The 22,611-nt window shown below is 41.6% G+C and overlaps 1 protein-coding gene across 1 annotated transcript in view; it reads left to right on the top strand.

Moving 5' to 3' along the window:
- Window positions 1-1,083: 1,083 nt before the first annotated feature.
- The window catches only part of MET (MET proto-oncogene, receptor tyrosine kinase), a 159,672-nt gene continuing 138,144 nt past the window's right edge, over window positions 1,084-22,611 (top strand). The window contains exon 1 of the mRNA XM_080665002.1: window positions 1,084-1,188. The gene's annotated coding sequence lies outside the window, so the exon portion shown is untranslated. The remainder of the gene's footprint in view (window positions 1,189-22,611) is intronic.

Consider the following 22,611-nt stretch of genomic DNA (forward strand, 5'->3'; position numbering starts at 1 on the left):
TCCTCAGATCCCATTACTAGTGACTTTTTTTTCTCTTGAAAGTTAATGTCAATTCTTATATTCAGACATGTGGGATATAACGTTATCCTAACACAATCCTAGTACAACTAAACAAGCCCTCAAACCCTTTTTTCAAATCATAAGATTTCAACATTCAAGAATTAAACTTTTGTTCTCTTTTGCTTGTTCATTGATGTTTGCCTAGTTATTTAATCAGCCTGTTTCCTGCTATGAACAAAAAAAGTTAAGGAAACAGGTTTCCTCGGGGTTAAACTCCTGTGTTGTTCTTCCTTCCAGAAATCCGAGTTATAGTAGGGGATAATCGCTGCATAATGGAATCATTGGACAATCTGTCCATCCACTCCTACCTCTGTCTCTGACAATGAACTCCTTGTTTACTTGGTGCCCAAATCTTTCTCTCCCCGAGTCAGTGCCCGGCAGCTAACCAAGACGTGGGAGAGGCAGAGCCTCTCGCTCTTCCCTCCCGCAGCGCGCGGGGTGTGCGCGCGCGGGGGGCCCGGGGTGTGCGCGCCGTGCGCTCCGCGCGCCCGGTGACGCTTGCCCCGCGAGCGCCAGAAGGGGGAGACTGGATGCCACTTGTGTGCCGTTGTGCTAACTTCAAACTGCCCCAGCTTGGGGAGGAGAGAGCGCACAGGGCGAGAAAACTACATCTAAAAAGTTTCACCTTGTCGTGGACGGGGGAAGGGTGGGAGGAAACGCGACCCCCGCGGGGCCAGGCGCGGCGCGCGGGAGGCAGGAAGGGCGGGAGCCGATTCCCTTCTCGGAGCGGTGCCAGTCAGCACCTCTTTGGTCCTTGGACAGACGAACACGTGCTGGGGCGGGCAAGAGGCCGAGCTCCTGGGTCCGGTGGTGGGGCCGTGCCTCCCGCCTGGACGCGCCCGGGCCGCCTCGGGCCGCGCGCGCCGGTTCCCGGCTGAGTCACCAGCCGATCAGCGCGCGGGTGGGAAGGGGCGGAGAGAGCGCCGCCGCCGGCGGATGGGACGCTCTCTGGATCGGGCCGCAGGTGACCCAAGGCCCTCGCCTAGTGCTTTGTGACCAGATGCAGAGCCCAGTGGAGGGCGCGAGCCAGACGCGGGACGACAGCTGACTCGCTTCGAGGAGGCGCGGAGCGCGCGGGTGGTCCCTGCGCGACTGACTTCTCTGCCGCCGGTTCCTGGGCACCTCAAGGTAAAACTACAACCCCCTTCATATCCCGCACCCCACCCTTCGCCCCAGCGCTTCTGTCTCTTTGTTCCCTGAGGGACCTGACTGCTGTTCCAGAGGGGTAGGCGAGGGTTTAGGGGCTTCAGAAACAAGGGATGTGGTCGAAACTAGAAGGAGGCTTTTCTGTTTTAGGGGTTCGCTTCAGACGGCCACCTGTATGACTCAGAGGTGCTGGGGTAGGAGAGTGATGAATGTCTGTTTATGGCCAGGCAAGTTTCAAGGCTGTGATCTGACTCAGCCCTTATAAAAGGGATCTGGTCATCCTGTCCCACGATGAGACTGACAAGGTTCGAACCCATAGGTTTCCTTGTTCTTAACCCTGCTTTATCTGTATTTACGCGAGGGCCCTTCCAAGGGACAGATGTTTCTGTGAAGGGCTGAATTCTGCATTTCTGGCAAATACACGGGACTTGTGATCCATCATTTTCAATTGTACCTTAGCTCTTTTCTGGGGCGCTGTGGAGGACATTTATCTTATTAGGTAAACAGATTATAACCAGAGGTCCGATAGACCGGCTAGTACTGGCATAATAATTAAAGCACAAATGAAAGTATTTTCACTGACTATTGCCAGTGCAGAATTTACAACAAAGTACGGTTTCCCATTTCATACCTTTATATTCAAAAGAGCCATTTACAGATTTGGCAGCTGAAGAGGATTCCAGTGGCTCATGCATGAATAGTTGCTCACTGTATTTTACCTTATCACACTTTTGTGTTCAAAGGAGCGCTGGGTAGAATGAAATATTGTCATCTTTCTTAGGCAAAATAATCAGGATACTTTAATTGCCAAATTAAGATGGTCAGTGAATATGATAGGATTGTATAAACTGACATTGGAGAGATTATATACTATCTGGACCCTCTCCTGAATCTTAGGAAGACTGTTCACATATTGTAGAGTTGGGTAGAGGTTTATTCTGTTGTTTCTGTCAGCCAGACACATGCAAATGGATTCAGAGAAACATTATATTCTTTTACAGCTAAACTATTATAGCTGATTAATGACTTTTTCTGCATGAAGATGATCTGAAAGTAATGTACATCATGTTACTCTGTGCTACTGGGACATAAATTGTGCTTTTATGTAAACTGTAAGTGTTGCCTGGGTTATTTACAGGTACAAAGCTTTCCTTCCTAGCTCTAAGTGGATTGGGCTTTGTTTTAACATGTAAACTTCCATAATGGAACAGAAGTGAGGTGGTTTGGTTCCAACCATGTACTACAAGTCTGGGTGTATTCAGTGTTCATTCTTTTTGAACTGCTGAATAACACAGGTGAGATTTACATCCCTCATAAGAAATTTTTATAGTACCAGAAATATGTCTGAGTGCCTATAAAATATACCGTTGTTTTTAAAACTCTTTTCAGGTTTCACACTTAACAGTTTATAAGTCTATGGTTATGAATCTAAAATAGTTTTATTTCAACCGAATGTAATTTATGGTATATAGAAGATGGTCTGCTGACTACTGCCTTTTCAAAGACTGTTTTGTTCTTAGTACATCACTAATAGGGATTTACATTAGATGTGCCTTCAGAATTAGTGAATAAAGGATAAAGATTAGTGTATTAGAATGATAAAGATGTACAAGGTTAACCACAGCCAGTCAATATGAAAGGACATAACTGGTATCTTCATGACTTTTAAACCTACAATGAAAAAAAAGACACTTTTCTAAGCAGGAAAAATACCCCTCTTACAAATTCCATTTAAGACTTTCTAAGTATATGTTCCACTACAATCTTAAATTTTTTAAATTTGTTTAAATGAGGATTAAACTAAAAAATACATTTCAGAAATCAGTTTCCTCAGCTGTTGTTGTTTTTTTAAGTCCAAAATAGCATTAGTCTTAATTTTCTTTTACAAATCTATACAGTAACTTCAAGTAAACTTTTTCTCAAATGTGGTCATGTCAAGATAAAGTGAGTAACTCAAAAAGTCTAACAGCCTCTCAGGACACACAACGGTGGCTGCACCAATGCCTATGGTGACACACCTATAATGAGTGCATAGCTCCCTACACATTCAGGGCATCTCCCATTCTTCTGCCCCTTTCCTCCTCATCCCGTTCCCTCCGTTTGGTAAGAGGTGCTTCCAAGCCCTTGGATGCCCCATTTCTCCATTTTCATGGTTTCTTTATCACTGTCATTAGGTTTAATGCTTCTCACCAGAACATCTATGTTTTCTTTTTCCCATCATCCCTAATATTTTCCTTGAGCTGTTGTGTTTGTTCATGGCATACCACATTTCCTAATTGTGCCGCCTTAAGGGGAGAAAATATGCAGAAACTCAAGTGCCGGGGAGTTTACCTCACTGGTGGATGTTGAAACTGTTGTCTTTGATTCTAGTCCTCAGGACATAATTTCTTCATGAGCTTTGCTCAGCACAAAATAAATAGTCACCTCTTAGTAATAAATGATAGACATACTGACTAATGTCAATTCAGCATCACTTGAGTTAGCAGGCAAAGTTGCTGTCGGGCCCACATTTCTAAAAACAGCTAAGAATGGTATGTAGAGCATCATATGTGTTTGGTAGTATGGGAACATTTTTTAAAAAGGAAGAAATGAGGCCCAGCTGGTGTTGCTCAGTGGTTGAGCATGGGCCCATGAACCAAGAGGTCACTGGTTCAATTCCCAGTCTGGGCACATGCCTCAGTTGGGGGCTTGATCCCCAGTGAGGGGGCGTACAGGAGGCAACCAATTAATGTTTTTTTCTTTCTTATCAATGTTTATATCTCTGTCTCTCTCCCTTCCTCTCTCTCTAAAACTCAATAAAAACATTTTTTTAAAAAGAAGAAATGAAATCTCTGTCCCTGGAAGAGTTTACAATCTAGGTATACAGATGATTAACACATAAAATGGAACCAAGATCCATAATTATTAAGGGGATATCACACGAGAATGACATTGTTAGAAATCATCCCATTTGCTATTAAATACAATTTTTAGTCAAAAGATTGGAACTTAAAGACCCCTTAAAATGTTCAAGCTGCTTCTGAGTATATCATCTTTCTGATAGTACAACCTTACAGGGTAGACAATATCTTAACTTCCCCATATAATAGACAACAAAACTGTGCAAGAGCCTAGCTCCCAGGGCTGTCTTAACATTACCATATAGCATCTGCCCAGTCATCAGTGAAGGTTAACTTTTTGAAGCATTTCCACAGAAATAGGTTGGGCCCCTTAGGTTAGTGATGAATGATGAATATACATTTCTAGTCTCTAGGGGTTTTCTCACCTTCTCTTCCTCCAATTTTTTGTTTTGTTTTGTTTTTCTGGCTTTCTCTTTTTGTAGTAAGGCATACCAAGAAAAGCTTTGTTCACATGTGTGGGGCATTCTCCTATTATCAGATTAAGAGTTGTGAATAATTTTGTCATCTACCCTTCTATTAGAAAGCCGATTCTCAGATATCTCCTCAGTTGTGTTTAACACTATATTCTCTTTGGAATTTGTTTCAGTAAAAACATTCAGTAAAATCTGATTACTTTGCTTTTCAAGGACAAAATGAAAAAGTATTTTTATAAGCTGTAAAATTTAATTGAGAGAAAAATCATACATCCGGCATTTGTAGCAGGAGGTGTAAACACAGTGCAATTAAAAAAAAAAAAAAAAAAAGAAGAAGAAGCAGTTAACTGGCTAATCACATACCCAGGTATACATATTTCTTCTGTGATTATGTGAATTTCTGCAAGTATGTTTATGGAGGATACTCCTGTTGTTTTCGATTTCTGTAATATCTATAGGGCCCATAGAAGTTTTATATAAGAGTTTATAAGCCATATAAATTATATAATGGTCCATAGGATTTGAAAATGTAATTTCTCCAAATATAACAAAGGATTATTATGAAATATGGCCAGAGCAATTATAAAATGTGGTCAGAGAATCACAGATTCTAGTGAAAGTTAATTCCTATACTCCAAGAAAGTGGTTGAGGATTTGGTCATTATGGATAATTTGTTGTGCACCTACTAGGCATAACTTGAGATTCTGGCAATGCAGCAGTGACTAAAAGAGACAAAAGTCTCCGACCTCATGATGTTTTATTCTATATTTAGGAAGGCAAACAATAAATGAAATGTGTTGTATATGAGGTGATAAGAGCTATAAGGAAGCGTGAAGTGGTGGAGGGGAATAAGGAGAAATCGGGTGGTAATTGAAAAATTCAGTAGTGGGATCAGAGGAGGCCTTACTTCAAAGACTAGAACCCGAAGGAGATGAGAAAACAAACCATGTGGAGATCTGGAGCAGGGCTTCTACCCTGCATTCCTCAGGAGTGCCATTCTCATTTTGTTTTGTCTGGAATTATGCAGTCCACGGCCTGCACAGCTGTACATAGTGCCTCTGGTTATTTATGGGAAGTACCTGGGCAGTGCCTGCCATAGTTCACTACAGTCTCAACATGAAGATGAAGTTGTGGCCCACATCCCTTGGTTTATGGGGTATGGAAGAAGAGAACCCATGGTATTCTCCTCCATTTGCCTGGTCCCATCCTTGATCAAGGATATTGCTCCACATGTATAATTTTCCTTCTTGTTTTCTACACTGTGAACCTGGCCCAAAGGGATTTGTTGAGAGCAAAACCCATAGGCTTTGTCATGGATCCCCCTCCATAGTATACGCCTGGAGACATCAGAGACGGGGCAGGGTACTTCGTTATAGCATACAGTTCTGTCTGCTGTGCACTTCTTTCTTTCTTTTCTTTTTTTCTTACCTTCCTTACCCCTTTCCAGTGTTAAGCCACTGTGTTGGATTTCCATCATCTTTTCTTCCTTCTTCCTCATACGCTGTCTATATCCTGTATCAAGATTTGCAAACAGCTGACCTAAATGGTAAAGCTAATCCTTTCACTAGGGAAGGACAGCGTTCTCAGAAAAAGCCCTAAGAGGGCAGTGACTGCTTGGTATCATCAGCATTGCCATGAGGCCCAGTGTGTGGCATGTGGTGCTTTCAAATTTTCAGAAACTAGAAATCTCTCAATATTTAAATGTTAACTCAGTATGTTTAAAACTGTATGACTAGAGAGACAAAATGTCTGTGGGCCAGCTTTGGCTCCTGGTGGTCCTGTTTTCAATCTTGGCCATGACTGTACCTGCCAAGTGATCCCCTGTGTGACTTTCAAGTGCTGTGTGACCTTCAGCAACATATTTGCCCAAAGAGCCCCAGGACTACTTCTGCAAAGTGTTTTATCTTGTACTAGAGTCCCGGAGCACGAAATTTGTGCGGGTACAGGCCCTAGGCCTAGCCTGCGATCAGGGCCATCTTCCCTGGCTGCCGGCAGCTGGCCCTGCCACCTGCTGCTACCCACCCGGATTCCCAGTTTGCCATCAGAGCCTGACGGAGGCTGTGGTGGGGAAGGACCGAGAGGTTGGCCATTCCGCCTGCTCACTGTCCCCACTGCCCGCTGCCACCCACCCCAGTTCCCGTTCGCCATCGGGTGATTGGAGCCTGACAGCTGGGGGAGGGACCAAGAGGTCAGTCGTTCCCGCCTGCTTGCTGGACCCACTCCTGCCATGGGTCGCCCTCTGTATGTGGGTCAACTGGTGGGGCGGGGGCCTTGGCCTGGTGCCACCCGCATCCGGGTCCTCATTCGCCATCTGGCGATGGGAGCCTGCGGGTTGGGGAAAGGGACCGAGAGGTTGGCACTGCACCTCATAGTGACTGGTCGAGTGGTTGTTCTGGTCGTTCCACTGTTATGGGTGCTGGGTTTTTATTATATAGGATAGTTCTCAGATTTTTTTCCTTCTCTGGAATATTAGTTTAGCAATTTAAAAAGAAAAAGATACTTTAAAATTCATATATTGGCACATACTTATTTTTTCTAAACTCATCAGCCCACCACACTTTCTATCAACCTATATATATAACTCTAAACTAGAGGGTTATCTAGCGATTTCATTGTTGAACCAAAGCATTCATTTTCTGAAACCTAAATTCATCATAACTTTATGTGTACATTTCATATTTCATTTCCAAGTTCTCATTCAAAATAAACCCTCTCTTTGGAATACTAGCACTTTCTTGTTTTGTGTTTTGTTTTGTTTAGATCTTCCTGAACTTTGCCAATTGTTATTTCTCTGCCATTGGAATTCAAAACGCACACTGTGTTGGTATCAAGAGCCCTTAAAAGCCATCAGATGTGTGTTGCAATCTATTTTTCCAAAGGAATAAAAGCTCACAGGTTGTGCACTAACTTGTTTCCTTTAGTCCTAAGAACTTGAAATACCCAGGCTAGTGGCCTTCCGGAAGGCCACTGTGTTAGACAAGAAGATTATGTACTGTATTTCTTCCTACTATTTTAATGCAAATATAATAATATGTCATGAAACAATACACATATTAAGATCAGTGGCCTCTTCCTACTTTGAAATGATCTTTTATTCTTCAGTAGTTGGAAATCTGAGACAGCACCTTGAATCTCAGGTCCAATTTTAAAGTTGTATGTTAAAACAAAGGAAATAATTGACTTGGAGGAATTAAGAAATACTCCAATTGTTCAGTAAGACCATGAGATGGTTTTGGTTTTTAATATTTTATTTAATATCAAGAAGAGCATTCAAAGCTGGAGACCTTTGAAATAATGTAGTTTTCACCAGTCAGAGAAAGAGAGGTGGAGTAAATTTGGTTAGCAGAAGGCAGATTGCCTCCTTTTGAAGCCTAATCATGTGGGAGAGGAAAACCCAGCCAAGTTTTAGGTCCATAAGACAACTCTGTCTTTAAAAATCAATTTTAACTTTGCTTGAGACTAACGTGTTTAGACCAACATTTTAGTTCTTAAACAGTAAACCTAGGAGTCTTTTAAAAGAAATTTAATCCATGTGTTTTTTATTCACTAAATCCTAAATCATTATCTATAAACTGTATGTCTCTCTAAGCTCTTTGATGTCTAAGAAATCTTTGAAGCCATGTTAAGGCCCCTTTTGTTCCAGAAAAATAGGAAGTTGGTTTTTACTAAGGGTCGTCGAAAATCTGAAATCTAAAATCCTGCAACCATGACGGAATGGATGTTTGAATGAGTACTAATGCATTTTTCTGATGCAATGTAAAAAATATAAGTATTTTTAAAGACCAGTCCTATTCCGTTATAATCCCTACTAACCCCAAGGACGTTATTTTGGCACAACTCCTCTTTCTATTGTAATATAAAATATTTTATATTTTTTAAAGTCCAAATATTTATTATAAGTTTATACTGGCACACAGTAGGCACTCAGTAAATATGTTGTTGAATGTTAAATGAATGACATTTTCTTCTGCCCAGAACCTTTCAGCTAATGTCAGTCTTTCTGTTCAATATCAATATCCATCTGTCATGTCTTAGAATGAGATCTATTCTGAGCCAGTGACCTGGTTCGACAAATTTTTAAAATAAGCCATCTAACTAAATGTATGACATTTATTGAAATTCATTCTGTACCATGAAGCAACTGCTTTTGCAAAAAAAGTGCTGAAAATAGGAAGGAATTCTAGGCTAATTTGATTAAGTATTCAGTTTTACCATATGCTTTTTGAAAATTGATTCCCTCCCCCCCCCCCCCCCCCGCTTTTACAATTCCTGCTATCCTGCCTTTCACCTTGATATGCTTATTGATTGAAAACTATGCACAGAAAGGGGCAGGTTATTTGTATCTATAAGCAAGAGCAGCAAGTTCAAACAGGCTTGGAAAGCATGATGCTTTAATCATAAGTTGTCATAAGGGACACTGAACAATAATAGTGGTGCTGGGGCTTGCTCCAAATTACGTGAATGACACATCTTTGAACTCTATTGTGTGGAGAACAACACCTTCTTACTCTAGTTATATTTCCTGTTTGTGAGTCTGTGCTTTCTGACTAGACTTCCCATAGGGACTCATCCCAAATATGTAACTTTAAGTACAGTTGAAAAGTACATGACTAGAGTATTAAAGCTATGGAAACAGCAACTCCTTCTGTCTCAAAGAAAGAATGAATTTAGGAGGTGCAGTACTGAAACATGTACATTGAGATCTTTTTGTTGTTATATGATGAATTTCTAACAACGCATCACATTTGGTCCCCAGAAAACTTTCTCTGATCAAAAGTGTCTTGTATCTGTGTGACATTGAGGTCCCAGAATTTGGCAATTTCTTATATCTTGGTGGGGAAAACAAGGAAAATTATGGTCTTGAAATGGAGATTCTCTTAAGTGAACCTGAAGGTTGCCAAATACATATATCATCATTAAAGCTTGTTTTGAAATTTAATTATAGATTGCACTGTTTAAGGAGTAACTTATTTATATAGTTTTGTTTTTTTATTTTATTTTAAATATATATTTTTATTGATTTCAGAGAGGAAGGGAGAGGGAGAGAAATAGAAACATCAATGATGAGAGATCCCCTACTATGGGTCAAGCCTGCAAACTGGGCATGTGCCCTGACTGGGAATTAAACCATGACCTCCTGATTCATAAGTCAACATTCAACCACTGAGCAACACTGGCCAGGCTATTTATATAGTTTTGACCTGCTTAAGTTTTGTTTCAATGATTAACCAGAGGATCAATAATAATTATATATTAATGTGCTTGTATACATGTATAACTAAACTAGAGGCCCGGTGCATGAAATTTGTGCACGGGGCGGGGGCGGGGGGTGTCCCTCAGCCCCTCCTGCACCCTCTCCAATCTGGGACCCACCGGGATCGGGCCTAAACGGGCAGTCGGACATCCATCTCACAATCCAGGACTGCTGACTCCCAACTGCTCACCTGCCTGCCTTCCTGATTGCCCCTAACCGCTTCTGCCTGCCAGCCTGATTACCCCCTGACCACTCTCCTGCTAGCCTGATCAATGCCTAACTGCTCCCCTGCTGGCCCGATTGCCCCTAACTGCCCTCCCCTGCTGGCCTGGTCGCCCATAACTGCCCTCCCCTGCAGGCCCGGTCACCCCCAACTGCCCTCCCCTGCTGGCCCAGTCACCCCTAACTGCCCTCCCTTGCCAGCCTGGTCGCCCAAACTGCCCTCCCCTGCCGGCCTGTCACCCTCTCCTGCCCTCCCCTGCCAGCCTGGTCACCCCCTACTGCCCTCCCCTGCAGGCCTGGTTCCCCCCAACTGCCCTCCCCTGCAGGCCTGATCGCCCACAACTGCCCTCCTGATCCCCGCCAACTGTCCTCCCCTGCAGGCCTGGGTCCCTCCCAACTGTCCTCCCCTGCAGGCCTGGTTGCCCCCAACTGCCCTCCCTTGCAGGCCTGGTCCCTCCCAACTGCCCTCCCCTGCTGGCCTCATTGCCCACAGCTGCCATCCCCTGCCAGCCATCTTGTGGCAGCCATCTTGTGTCCACATGGGGTGGCCATCTTGTGTGTTGGAGTGATGGTCAATTTGCATATTACCTCTTTATTATATAGGACTAGAGGCCCGGTGCACGAAATTCCTGCACTTGGGGGTGGGGGAGCCCCTCAGCCTGGCCTGCACCCTCTCACACTCCGGGAGCCCTCGGAGGATGTCTGACTGATGGCTTAGGCCCGCTCCCTGGGCCTAAGCCAGCAGTCGGACATCCTTAGCACTGCCGTGTAGGCAGGAGAGGCTCCTGCCACCACCACTGTGCTTGCCAGTTGTGAGTCTAGCTTCTGGCTGAGCGGCGCTCCCCCTGTGGGAGTGCACTGACCACCAGGGGGCATCTCCTCCATTGAGCATCTTCCCCCGGGTGGTCAGTGCGTGTCATAGCAACCGGTCCTTCCACTGTTCAATTTGCATATTAACCTTTTATTATATAGGATTATTTTTAACTCCACTTAAAAGGTCTCACAATTTGATAAATTAGCAGTCAAATGCCTCTATATTTATACATTTGGAAACAAGTTCAATTTAAGAAAATTTTTGTGATATCTCTCATGCCACAGATACAGAAAATAAATAAAGAAGTAGAAGACCTAGAGGTTTTTATGGGTTAAGGGAGGGGAGAGATAAGTGGATATGCTGTAGGGTCATGGGCTTGGGTGCATTGGAAATCATGAATAGAGTGTCCCATTAGGAATCAGGCTGCTGCCATACAAATAGGAAAAAAGCTGAGTACAGAATCAAGGGAAGCTCACAGGGAAATAGTAGGGCACACAATAAGCAAAGTCTGAACTTCCTCCAACTCTGTCACAGGTAGTTTGATTCTGGGAGAAGGTAGATTATAATCTATCCACTCCTAAATCGGGCCTCTTAGTTTACCCTATCCTCAGCTACCAGTAAGATTAGCAGGAATATTTAGCAGAAGCAGGAATAACTTTTAGTCTGAGTGTCAGAGCTATGTCCTCAGCCGTCTATTAGTTACTTACAAACACTCTAAATGAAATTCTGTGTTTCAGAAGAAATCATTGTATTAAAAGCAAACAAACTTGTAACTGTTTTTCAACATTTTCATGACTAAAATTTCCTAGCATATCAGTGATTATAATGCATCTATTACAAAAGTTATGTCCCTAAAAACTGTATCCACAATTACTTTCCGTTGGGATATCATCTGTTGTAGAGGTATATTAGCTTTTCTTGTGGATATTATCTTGAGGCTGTTTCTTTGGGCCTTGAATATACAGAGTTCATGTTGGAGTGTGTATAGGAATTGCATTTATCATGTTCCAAACGTGAACTCAGACAAATAGTTTAAAGATTTGAGGAAAGCTCATATTAGGGCCTGCCTTCACTTCCTGTCTTTTTGATCCTCAGAGTCTTAGGTGAGCATCTTTCATCTGACTGTGGCCTCACATTCAGGCAGAATCCCTCTAGCTCCTATTGATGGTTATCCTGGCCAAAATGAGCTCGTGGTCCAACTACTGCCTTGTTAAGACAAAAACCGCAGACAAATAGAATCATTTAGGGCAGTGGTCGGCAAACTCATTAGTCAACAGAGCGGCAAACCGCAGCTTGCCAGCCGCATGTGGCTCGCGAGCCACAGTTTGCCGACCACTGATTTAGGGCCCTTGTGAGCCTTTGGGCTTAAAATATTACCCTAGTTGGTTGTTGTTGTTTTTTAAGGTTTTTTATTGATTTTAGAACGAGAAGAAGGGAGAGGAAGAAGAGAGAGAGAAACATTGATGTGAGAGAGGACCATCGATAGGCTGCCTCCCACACACACCCCAACTAGGGTCTGAGTCAGGGGTGGGCAAACTTTTTGACTCGAGGGCCACAATGGGTTCTTAAACTGGACCGGAGGGCCGGAACAAAAGCATGGATGGAGTGTTTGTGTGAACTGATATAAATTCAAAGTAAAAGAGTGGAGGGGAAAGCAAGAGAACCCTCCGCTCTTTCGGCTCCGCGGGCCGGATAGAACAGCCGAACGGGCCGGATTCGGCCCATGGGCCGTAGTTTGCCCACGGCTGGCTGAGTCCACAACCTGGGCATGTGGCCTGAGTAGGAATCAAAACCAGTGACTCTTTGGTGCACAGAATGACACTCAATCAACTGAGTCACACCAGCCAAGACAGCCCCTACCTATTTTTTAAATTGAGTGTAAAATAGTGCAATCAATATTTTAAGTTCTACCCAATTAAATTTTTTTTTAAAAGCAGCCAAAGCAAAGTTTGTTGACAGAAAACAACCTTGCCCTAACAGTGCATTTTGGACTTTTCAAAAATTAACTTTCTCTCATGTCTGAATTAAGATATTTCTAAAATCTCTTTCAGCCTCACTAACACATAATCATGCAGTGATATCTGTACATCAAGATCCAATGATTTTAAAAATTCTTTGGGTCTTTGAAAAGGTTACAAAAAATTTATTTTTTAGTTATCAGATAAGTGCAGATAAAACCCCAGACAGTTTCATTGGCAACAATGAAAGGTGGCAGCCTTTGAATCTGTGTCATAAGTTGATTACTTTCCAAATGTTACTAAAGATTCTCAGTGAATAACTAAACTGGTATTTAGGATCAAGACTCTCACAACTCCTAAATGGGTTTTAATTTTCAAAGCTAGATTATCAGTATATCTGACTCATTTGTTTTGTATCTTTAGACTGTTGGTTCTATTAAAATGAGAGCAGGGTATCTGTCTCAGTATGTTTTTCTTTTCCCTGAAGTTATTCCTTGCAGATTTCAATAAAAATGGTTTTGAAATAAAAACAATCAAAGGCTGACACTTCCTCTTAATAAAGGCTTATGGATCTGTGGAATTATATAAACAATACAAGGACTTCTCTACAGAGGTCATGTTTATGGATCCATTTAATCCTCAAATCTGCCTTGCCGATGGCTTAGACACTCAATGAGAATGGGCATTAGAATGAGTTTTACCTCAGTCGAACTTGTGTTCTTGTTTTGGTCCTTTTCCATTTTCTCTCTTCCCATTACAATAATTGCAAACGTTCGCCATTCTCTCAAGCTCTTGAAGCTCTTCGGCTCCTCTTATTTTCGGTATAATATCTTTCTTTATGGTTTAGCAGAGGTGGGGAACAACAAGGGCTGTATAAGGCCTACAAAATCATTTGGTCTGGCCCTGCCAAGGCATTAGGGGTGAGTTAATTAAATATTTGACCAAATATAGCAGACTAATTTTTAAGTTGACAATTTTGTGTGGCCCTGGAATGATATTATAAATATCCAAATGGCCCAGGGCAGAAAAAAAGGTTCCCCACCTCTGGTTTAGAAACTAAACAGCTAAAGTGGCTCCATGTCACTCATTATTACCTCCCTGCTTGTCTCAAGTGATAAAATGGTCTTTTCAACCAATGGTCTTGATCCCACTCTTTCCCACATGCTCCATCTATCCTGCTTTCCTCCCAAACCCTTCCCATCTTTTAAAATAACTCTCACCTTTGTTCATTCAGTCCTTACTCAACTTCTTATAGGAAGAAAGAAAACACAAATGTCCAATATCCTAATAGGATCCTTAATACCCAATTACCTTAAATATTCACTCCTAATTCTGCCTTATCCTTTTGTTCATTGTTTTTTATATTTATTTGAATTTATGGGGATGACATTGGTTAATAAAACTATATAGGTTTCAAGTATACAATTCTACAATACATCATCTGCATATTGTATTGTGTGTTTATCAGCCCAAAGCAAGTCTCCTTCCATCATCATTTATTCCCCCTTTATCTTTTCTACCTTCCCTCACCTTCCCTTCCCTCTGGAAATCACCATACTGTTGTTTGTGTTCATGAGTCTTTTTTTCTTTGCTTAATCCCATTCACCCTTCTCATCCAGCCTCAATCACCTCTCTTCTGACAGCTGTCATCTCTTCTCTGTATCCATGAGTTTGTCTCCACTTTGTTAGTGTCTTTTATTCATTTTATTCCACATATTACCATATAAGTGAAGTTATATGGTACTTGTCTATCTCTGACTAGCTTATTTCACTTAGCATAATACTCTCCAGGTCCATCCACGCTATTGCAAAAGGTAAGATTTCCTTTTTTTTTTACAGCTGAGTAGTAGTCCGTTGTGTAAATGTACCACAGCTTTTTTTATCCACTCATCTGCTGATGGGCACTTGGACTTCTTCCAAATCTTGGCTATTATAAATACTGCTACAGTGAACATGGGGGTGCATATATTTTTTGAATTAGTGTTTAGGATTTCTTTGGATATATTCCTAGAAGTAGAATCACTAGGTCATAAGGCACTTCCACTTTTAATTTTTTGAGGCAACTCCTTTTGTTTCCCTTGCCCAAGACAGTACCTCACACAAAATATTGCTATGAGAAATTGCCGATATTTTTCTGCCTATGTTTTCTTCTAGGATTTTTATGGTTGCGAGTCTAACATGTAAGTTTTTAATCCATTTTGAGTTTATTCTTGTGTATGGTGTAAAAAGGTGGTCTAGTTTCATTTTCTGCACATATCTGTCCAATTTTCCAAACACCATTTATTGAAGAGACTATCTTTATCCCATTGTATGTTTTTGCCTCCTTTGTCAAATAGTAACTGACTATAAAGACATGGGTTTATTTCTGGGCTCTCTATTCTGTTCCATTCATCTATATGTCTGTTTTTATGCCAGTATCATGCTGTTTTGATTACTATGCCCTTGTAGTATAGTTTGATATCAGACAGCGTGATTCCTCCAACTTTGTTCTTTTATCTCAAGGTTGCTGAGACTATTTGGGGCCTTTTTTAGTTCCATATAAATTTTTGAATATTTGTTCTAGTTCTGTGAAATATGCCTGTGTTATTTGATAGGAACTATGTTGAATCTGTAGATTCCTTTGGGTAGTATGGACATATTAATGATGTTAATTCTTCCTAACCATGAACACAGTATATGATTCCACATATTTGTATTTTCTTCAGTGTCTTATAATTTTCCAAAGACAGGTCTTTTACATCCTTGGTTAAATTTTTTCCTAGGTACTTTATTATTTTTTGAAGCAATTGTAAATAGGACTGATTTCTTACTTTCCCTTTCTGATAGTTCATTACTGGTGTATGAAAATGCAGCTAACTTCTGGATATTTATTTTGTGTCCTGCTACTTTACTGAATTCATTTATCAGTTCCAGTAGTTTTTTGGTGGAATATTTAGGGCTATCTATACACAGTATTATGTCATCTGCAAATAATGACAGTTCTACTTCTTCCTTTCCAATTTGAATGCCTTTTATGTCTTCATCTCTCATTATTGTGGCTTGGATTTCTAGTACTATGTTGAGTCAGAGTGATGAAAGTGGGCATCCCTATCTTGTCCCAGATCTTAAAGGAAAGGCTTGTAGATTTTGCCCATTGAGTATGATGTTGGCTGTGAGTTTGTCATATATAGCCTTTATTAGTTTGAGGTATGTTCCCTCTATTCCCAGTTTGCTGAGAGTTTTTATCATAAATGGGTGCTGGATTTTATCATATGTTTTTTCCTGCATATTTTGATATGATCATATGGTTTTTATCCTTCATTTTGTTTATGTGGGGTATCACATTTATTGTTTTGTGTATATGTATCAACCTTGCATCCTCAAAATAAATTCCACTTGACTGTGGTATATGACCTTTTTAATGTATTGGTGGATCCGGTTTGCTAATATTTTGTTGAAGATTTTAGCATCTGTGTTCATCAGTGATACTGGCCTATAATTTTCATTCTTTGTAGTGTCTTTATCTCATTATGGAATTAGGATAATGCTGGCCTCGTAAAGTGAACTTGGGAGTCTTCCCTCCTCTTGAATTTTTTTTTGAATAGTTTGAGAAGAGTAGGTGTTAGTTCTTTGAATGTTTGGTAAAATTCACCTGTGAAGCCATCTGATCAAGGACTTTTTTTGTTAGGAGTCTTTTGATTACTGCTTCAATTTCACGAATTCTAATCTATCTATTCAGATTCTCTGATTCCCCTGATTCAGTTTTGGAAGATTGTATGTTTCTAGGAATTTATCCATTTCATACAGATTGTCCAATTTGTTGGCATATAGTTGTTCATAATATTTTCTTAAAATTCTTGCTATTTCTTTAGTGTCTGTTGTAATTTCTTCTCTTTTCTGATTTTATTTATTTGGGTGTTCTCTCTTTTTTTCTTGATGAATTTGATGAAAGGTTTCTCAGTCTTGTTTATCTGTTCAAAGAACCAGCTCTTGGTTTCATTGATCATTTGTACTTTTTTTAGACTCTATTTTGTTTACTTTGGCTCTGATCTTTATTATTTCCTTCCTTCTACTCACTTTGGGCTTTGTTAGTTGTTCTTTTTCTAGTACCTTTAATGGTAAAGTTAAATCGTTTATTTGAGATTTTCCTTGTTTCTTAAGATAGGTCTGTAATGCTATGAATTTACCTTTTAGGACTACTCTCACTGTGTTTTATAGATTTGGAGTTATTGTGTTCTCATTATTATGTGTTTCAAGGTAACTTTTGATTTCATCCTTGGTCTCATTGTTAACCTATTAATTGTTTAGTAACATGCTATTTAGTCTCCTTGTCTTGTTTTTGTTTATTTTTTCACTTTTTTTCTTGTGATTGATTTCTAGTTTCATGCCATTATGGTCCAAAAATATGATTGATATGATTTCAGTCTACTTAAATTTACTAAGACTTGTTTTATGTCCTAACATGTGGTCTATCATAGAAAATGTTCCATATACACTTGAAAAGAAAGTATATTCTGCTACTTTAGGGTGAAATGTTCTGAAGATACCAATAAAATCCATCTAATCTACTGTGTCATTTAAGGCCATCGTTTCCTTGTTGATTTTTGTCTGGAAGATCTATTCATTGATGTCAATGGGGTTTTAAAATCCCCTACTACAATTGTATTACTGTTAATCTCTCCTTTCATGTCTGTCAATATTCACTTTACATGTTTATGTACCCTTTATTGGTTACATAAATGCTTACAAGGGTTATATTCCCTTGTTGGATTTTTCCCTTTATCATTATGTAGTGTCTTTCTTTGTCTCTTACTATATTCTCTCTTTTAAAGTCTCTTTTGTCAGATATAAAGTATTGCTACCCAAGCTTTTTCTTTCATTTCCATTCGGATGAAATGTCTTTTTCCATCTTTTTACTTTTAATCTGTGTGAATCTTCCATTCTGTGGTGAGTCTTTTGTAGACAGCATGTATATGGGTCTTGTTTCTTATTCATTCAACTCCCCTATGTCTTTTGATTTATGGCTTTTACATTTAAAGTGATTGTTGATAGGTATGTATTTATTGCCTTTATATTCTTTTTAGCAATGTTCTTCTGCTTCTTGTTCTGGTTTGGCAGTAAAACAAAACTCCTTTAGCTTTTTCTTGTCTGGGAAGCTCATTATTTCCCTTTCAGTTTTAAATTGGTAGCCTTGCTGGATAGAGTAGTTTTGATTGTAGGTCCATGCTTTTCATCACTTTTCATGGCAGTCCCTTCTGGCTTGAAATGTTTCTGTTGAGAAATCAGCTGACAGTCTTATGCAAGCTCCCTCGTAGGTAACTGTCTTTCTCTTGCTGTTCTTAAGATTCTCACTTAGTCTTTAACATTTGCCATTCTAACTATGGTGTGTCTTGGTATGGGCCTCTTTGGAATCATCTTGTTTGGGCCTCACTGTGATTCCTGGACTTTTGTGTCTTTTTCATTCACCAGGTTAGGGAGATTTTTCACTCATTATTTCTTCAAATAGATTCTCGATTCCTTGCTCTCTCTCTTCTCTCTCTTGAAACCCTGTGATGTGGATGTCTTTACACTTCATGTTATCCCAAAGGTCCCTTAAATCATCCCCATTCTTTGTTTTGTTTTGTTTTGTTTTGTTTTGTTTTGTTTTGTTTTGTTAATCCTCACCCAAGGATATTTTTTCCAGTGATTTTAGAGAGTGGAAGGGAAGGAGGGAGGGAGAGAGAGGGAGAGGGGGAGATTTCAGATATTGTATTCTTTATTTTTTATAGCCTCTCACACTCACCCCCAACCAGGGTTCGTGATCAAACCTGCAACCTAGGTACACCCCCTTGACTGGGTATCGAACCTGCTACCATTTGGTGTGTGGGCCAACACCCTAACTACTGAGCCTCACTGGCTAGGGCCTATCCTCATTCTTTTTAATTTTTTTCTTTTTGCTGCTCTGATTGGATGTTTTTTTAACCTTGTCTTCCATATCGCTGATTCAATCCTCTGCTTCATCCAACCTACTTTTTACTACTTTCAGTATATTCTTGACTTCAGATATTGTAGTCTTTATTTTTGATTGCCCTTTCTTTGTTTTCTATGTCTTTTCACATGCTGGTGTAGTTCTTACTGAGTTCTTTGAGCATCCTTGTAACCATTACTTTGAACTATATATCTGATAAATGATTGCTCCATTTTATTTAGCTTTTTTTCTGGAACAGTCTCCTGTTTTTTTATTTGGGGACTTTTTCTTTGTCTCCTCATTTTGGCTACCTCTCTGTGTTTGTTTGTTTGTTTTCTGTGTATTGGATAGATCTGCTATGACTCCCAGTTTTCGTGGGGTGGCCTTTTGTAGTAGGTATCCTGTAGAACCCAGTGCCAGTCTCCTTGATCATCTGAGCTGGGTGCTCTAGTAATGTATGTCATGTGGGTTATGTGGACCCCCCTGTTATAATTGAGTCCTGATTGTTATTTGGCTGGTTTGTGCATGGAATCTATCCTCAGGCTCACTGATTGTGAAACTCAACCCCTACCACTGTATACGAGCTGCTGTGTAGGTGCTGGCCTCACGAAGCAGAATTCACCTCAGCAGTGGTTGGTGCCTTCTGAAATCTTTCTTTGGATATACTGTTGTGAATCTTGTTGGATCCTGCTCTGATGTTGTCTGATGCTGGCCACTGGGTGTGTTGGGGCCTTTTGGGAGTGACCCTGGTGTAGGCCACTGTCAGATACTGTGTCTCAGCAACCTGTTTGGAGCTACAAGAAATCCACAGTTTGTGACTACCTCTGCTGGGCTTCAGTGCATGAGAAGAACCAAGCTGTGCATCAAGGCCAGCATTTCTAGCACTAGACCCAGGGGCAGTTCAGCAAAAGTGCCAAGGCATCCTAAGATCTGCCTCTGCCTTCCTTCCCCTGCCAGCTGACTGTTAGGTTCAGTCACTGAAAAGGCCTCTAGTGGAGTCAGGAAGATGGGGCTAGTGGATCTCCTGTCAGGGGAAGGTGCCAGTCAAGTTTCAGTGAAGGTGATGGATGTGGTCCCTGCCCCAGGGCAAGGAAGCTCAGGTCTATCCCAGATTTTGCCCAGACCTCAGCAAGGTAGAACCACTAGGAGTTGGGCAGGTGGGGCCTCCAGAGTCCGGAGGTTGGGTCTGCCAGAAGCTGGGAGGGGGTTCGATTGGACCTCCCATGAGGGAGAAGTGCTAGTCAGGTTCACATAAAAGTGTGGGAAATGGCCCCTGCCTCAAAGCCAGGCTACTCAATCCAGTCACTGGCACTCCCTCAGTCTTCCCAGAGCTCTACATCCTGGCCAAGGCAGCCACTCCTCAGCAAGGCCTGTGCTTTGCCAGGTGGGGTGAGAGGGAGTTCCAAGGATGGGCCAATTGCTTTCCCCAGGCTGAGGCCACATGATAATGTCTAGATAAGGGAAAGCAGATTTGATGTCTGAGCACATAGAAGTTTCTCATCTCTTAGTAGAGGGCAAGAGAGGCTTCAGAAAAATGCTCTACCCATGAATGTTGGCATCTGTGGTGTGAGAAAATGACTCAGCACAGGGATCCTGGTGGCTGTCCTTTCCACTTTCTCCCCAGAGCCACAAACCTCAGACTCCTCTCATGTGACTCCAGTCTGCTTCGCCCTCCCTCCCCCAGAGCTCAGGGTGAATGGCTGCAAATGAAATTCTGTGCGTTGGCCCTTTGAGAGGGTGCCTGTTTCTCCAGCTGATTCTATCTCTTCCTGGCAGACAGAAACCCTGCTGCTTTTCACAGACAGATGTTGGGGACCTCTTCCTGGCTCTGGTGCTGTGGGATGGGGAACCTGGCTTGGCGTTTAGGCCCCATTCTTCTCAAGGGGAACCCCACAGCTGAGATATCCCTCCAGCACCTCAGCAGCTGCCCATGAAAGCTGGGCCAGCCCCCCTTTTCACATCTCTGCCCTTCCTACCAGTCTCGATTGGGCTTCTGTAAATCCTTGGTTATAAGACTCCTCTTCAGCTAGTCTTCACTTGGCTATTCAGGATGATTGTTCTTTAATATAGTTACTAGTGGCCTGGTGCACAAAATTTGTACACTTTGGGGGGGGGGTGTCCCTCAGCCTGGCCTGTGCCCTCTTGCAGTCCAGGAGCGCTGGGGGGGATGTCCAACTGACGGCTTAGTGGGCCTAAACCATCAGTCGGACATCCTTAGGATTGCCACGGAGGCGGGAGAGGCTCCCACCACTGCCCCTGTGCTCGCCAGCTGTGAGCCCAGCTACTGGCTGAGCAGTGCTCCCCCTGAGGGAGCACACTGACCACCAGGGGTAGCTTCTGCGTTGAGTGTCTGCCCCCTGGTGGTCAGCGCGTATCATAGTGACCAGTCATTCCACCATTTGGTCATTTGCATATTAGCCTTTTATTATGTAGGATAATTCCGCTTTGGTCCTGGAAGTATGTGTAGCTCCCACCTACTCTGCTGCATCTTGAAATCCTGCCTTATCCTTTTAATAAATAATTCTTGAAAATAGATGCCTAACTCATTTTCTCCGTTCTCATTCATTCCTTAACTCATTTATTCTGTTCCACATTCCCAAGAGAGTACCCTCACAGTAATCACCAATAACCTCCTCATTGCCAAATATAGCTGATACTTTTGTTTTTATCCCACTTCAACCCTCTCAAATTTGATAGTAACAGGTGCTCTATCCTTATTGAAATTTCTTCGATATGAGGGTTAGATTCTGGGTTCAATCTGAATTCCTCCTTTCTACAAACTGAACATACCCATGGGGGATTTCACTTGCCTCTAGAACTTCAAATACACTGATGGACCAGTAGTTCATAGATTGCTATCTCTGACTCCCTCTTTACTCTGGGCCACCATGCCAATGTTATTAACTACCTTATAGACATTTCCACTTGAATGGCCAACAGATACCTCAGAGTTATTAACTGATTTACATTTTTACTTTAAAACTTTTCTTTGCCTATTCTCCTTCCCATTTATGACACCCAGATTACACATCTTTTAGCCATCCTTGTCTCCTCAGTCTCACCTGCAACCAAAATCTATGTTCAATCATTATCACATAAATTTTATCTCTTTGATATCTTTCCAGTCTTGTCTTTCCTTTCCATACCTACAAAGTCTTTGTTCAGGATCATTATTTCATGTATTCATTTCATTGTTCATCCTCTAACAAATTCTTACCAAGTATCATATGATGGCACTACACTAGGGGCTGAAAACTGAGCTTACTGTGTAGTGGGAGATTCAGATAAGTAAATTACAATACAACATGATATGTCTAGATAAGGAGAAGGCAGATTTGATGTATGAGCACATAGGAGAGTTTCTGATCTCTTACTAGAGGGCAAGAGAGGCATCAGAGAAGGCATCATAAAAGAAGTGTCCCATGAGACATGATACATGAAGGCGAACAAGAGTTAAGCACATGAATGTGAGAACAAGAGTTCCATAAAGAGGTGGCCACATGTGCTGAGACTTAGAGTGGGAGCGCACATGGCTTGCTTCAACAATGAGAAGAAGGGCAGGGAGTGCCCGTCTCGATTTCTAGCGGGGTGATGGCAAGAGGCAAGGCTGGAGGGTTAGGCAGAGGCCAAATTATGCATGGCTTTTAAGCTGTGCTAAGGAGTTGAATTGTTTTTAAACAGAAAAGTGATGATTATGTCACTTTCTGATTATGTCACAATCTAATTAGGTTGTCGTTTTAGAAAGATATCTCTGGTACATCAGGGAACAGATGATTAGGGGCCAGAAGGGCGAGGGAAGACCAGGTAGGAGGCTATTGTAGAGATCCAGGCAAGAAGTGGCACTGCCCTGAACTATACGTGGCAGTGGGGATGGAAAGAGATATATTTAAAACACCTGTAGGTGAGAGTCAAGGGTG

Source organism: Plecotus auritus (assembly GCF_963455305.1).
Source record: "Plecotus auritus genome assembly, chromosome: 4".
NCBI classification, from domain to species: Eukaryota; Metazoa; Chordata; class Mammalia; order Chiroptera; family Vespertilionidae; genus Plecotus; species Plecotus auritus.